The 3,082-nt window shown below is 41.8% G+C and overlaps 1 non-coding gene across 1 annotated transcript; it reads left to right on the top strand.

Moving 5' to 3' along the window:
* Positions 1–1,384: 1,384 nt before the first annotated feature.
* Positions 1,385–1,457, top strand: TRNAW-CCA. Its single transcript has one exon. It is a non-coding gene; the product is annotated as a tRNA-Trp (tRNA).
* The last annotated feature ends 1,625 nt before the right edge of the window (positions 1,458–3,082 follow it).

The raw sequence follows: 3,082 nt of genomic DNA, 5'->3' as shown, positions 1-3,082 counted from the left end.
TGAGATAAGCAAATTGTGGTATATTCATACAAGAGAATACTACTCAGCAAAAAAAAAAAAAATTACTACAAGCAATAACGTGGATGAGTCTCACAAACATTATAAGTGAAAGCAGACACAAAGAACACATACTGCATTGCATCATTTCATTTATATAAAGTTGTAGAACTTGCAAATCAATATAGGATAACAGAAATCAGAACAAGCTAACAAGTCTCACTTCTAGCAAATATTTTTCATGCAGGGAAAACTCTACAGAGGATATGAACAGTGCAGGGAGAAAAACTGTATTGCCAGAAACACAAACACAAAACCTACTGGCAAACAGCTTCAGTATCTATTTGAGAGTATCAAGATGGCAACTGTTATTATTAGCAGCCCAGGGAACATAAATCAAGAGTGGCTGGGTCAGACACTTTATTCTCCAGCACAGAAGGGTATCTGGAAGCTTTTGGCTCAAAGGAAACCAGTCTGTGTGGCTATAGGGGGGAAAAAGTTAAGAGAAGGAGGACGGTTCCCTCTACTATCCAAGGGAGAGGCAAGTCATAAAAGGCTTCTAAAGCCAGAATGCAAACTCTGAGAACTGTCCTAAGCAGTCTTCTGCATTCTCCCCTACCACTTAGCTACAATCACTGCTATGACACAGATTAATCTGAGCTTTCCTTACTGATTATTGTTAGTACATGCCATCGTGTGACCGTTGAACTGTTGCATTTCAACTTGTAGCTTACATTGATCCTTACTTCTCATTCCTTAATCTATTTTAATTAGACCACAGGCCTTGGCGCATCATCTCCTGGTCTGTTCTAGGTATGGCTCCAGATGGAATTATTTCTGTTATGAGGAAGTGGAAAACTAAGGAAAGGAAAACATGGTATCAGTATTTTCTGCTGCAATGTGGAAAGATCTTTTGGAAGGCCTAAGGCCCATTGTTAGCATCTTTGTGGTATTTTGTCTTTCCCTATGAGGTCTACATACAGGAGAGGTGAGTTCATCCAAAAGATGAGACTCAGAAATACCAGCTTAAGGATAAGAAAACTGAGAAAGAGTAAAGCGCCCCTAATGGCAGAAGTTGGCCTAGAACTGTCAGCTAAGCCTTGGTGTTGCTCGGAGCTGGGCCACAGTGCTCCCCTGGTGAACATAAGCCATCTCACAAACACCAACATCACATAAGCCCATTCTGAGACCATGACAGATCAAGATAGAAACAAGACCACCCTGCAATCATGTCTGAAAACAGACAAAAGCATGAACAGTGTTCAAACAACAAAAATGACCAAACATCCCCTTATCCAGGCTCACATAAGTGATTGCCGCTGCTTCACCAACTACAGCTAAAGCCTCGCCCTAGTCTCCCCTCCTTTAGATAAGATTTATTGGGACTTCCCTGGTGGTCCAGCGGTTAAGACTCCATGCTCCCAATGCAGGGGGCCCAGGTTCGATCCCTGGTCAGGGAACTAGATCCTGCATGCCACAGCTAAAAGATCCCGCACACCGCAACGAAGATCCCGAGTGCTGCAACTAAGACCCAGCGTGGTCAAATAAATAAATATTAAAAAAAAAAAAAAGAATTATTAAAGTACCCAGTCACAGAATTATCCCTATTTCCTGACAGCACCTAACCCAGAATAAAGCCCTATTTCCTGAACTTTGCCCCAAGTCACCTACTACAAGTCCAAATACTATAATAAATCCTTTTGAACTCCCTCTTATTGAGATGCTCTATGGTTCCCCAATGTGTACATTCACTCTCATTGTAATAAATCAATAAAAACAACTTTGACTCTAGGTGTGTTTCTGATGGTCTTTAGCTAGAGGATGTTAACAGAAGTATAAAGAAATTGAGTGGAATTGCTAAGACAACATGAAGACCAAGAAGAATTGCACCTTGTGTATAATCTGCATAAAGGTCAGTACCAAAAGTCAGTTACATACCACTTAATGAGACTTCTTGCAACTCAATCATTTTTAACCTGAGCTCTTTGCTAGTAGAGGCAGAAACAAACAAATAAAACTTGTCTACCTCATAGAGAAACCTTGTATAGACTATGTGCCTGTTCTAGACAATTATGCCCAGAGGAGAAGTATGAGGTAACAATCTTTAGTGGGTCTGAGCACATAGACATCCTTGCCAGAAGCTAAAGCTCACAGAAGCTGGAGGACAGTTAGACGAGCCCTGGGGTGATCACCTTAACAGAAAAAAAGTATAGGAGAAAGGCAGAGTGAGACTGAGTCCTGGAATGCCCCCTAGTGCTTACCCCAGGAGAAAATGTTATCTGTCCCCTAACCTTTGCCCCAGCCTATATGTACAAATGTCAATTTCCTGCAGACTCTTTAACAGTTACAGGCCCAAGGCTCTAGGCAGTTTTGCCAAGACCTTGTCCTTTTGACAGGCTATCTATACTTTATTTATTTATTTTATTTTTTGGCTGCGTCGGGTCTTAGTTGTGGCACACAGGATCTTCGTTGAAGCATGTGGGATCTTTTGTTGCAGCACGCGGGCTTCTCTCTAGTTGTGGCGTGTGGGTTTTCTCTCTCTAGTTGTGGCGCGCAGGCTTCAGAGTGCGTGGGCTCTGTAGTTTGCAGTACGCGGGTTCTCTTGTTGACGTGCTCAGGCTTCGTTGCCCCACGGCATGTGGGATCTTAGTTCCCCCACCAGGGATCGAACCCGCATCCCCTGCATTGGAAGGCGGATTCTTTATCACTGGACCACCAGGGAAGTCCCAACAGGCTATTTATACTTAAAGCTACCATGTGGTAGTTAAAAATCAGGTTCTGGAGTCAGAAATACCCGATTTTAAATCTTAGCTCCATCACTTACAAATTGATCTTGGGAAAGTTCCTTAACATTTTGTGCTTTAGTTTCTTTATCTGAATAACAGAGACAATAATAACTGAACCTACTTTGTGGGGTTTTGTGGATTTAAAGGGCTTCCACAGTGCTTGGCACATGGTAAGCTTTCAACAAATGGTAGTGACTCCTTGTACTCTTAGTCTGTATTTGGAATGATGTTGTATAACAGAATGATGTTGACTATTCCTAATATTTCAATTTTTATTTTTGGAGAGTTTTACATAGATG

The sequence above is a fragment of the Balaenoptera musculus genome, chromosome X (genome assembly GCF_009873245.2).
Source record: "Balaenoptera musculus isolate JJ_BM4_2016_0621 chromosome X, mBalMus1.pri.v3, whole genome shotgun sequence".
Taxonomy (NCBI): domain Eukaryota; kingdom Metazoa; phylum Chordata; class Mammalia; order Artiodactyla; family Balaenopteridae; genus Balaenoptera; species Balaenoptera musculus.
The sequence above is the reverse complement of the archived record's forward strand: the minus strand, read 5'-3'. Positions and strand labels throughout refer to the sequence as shown.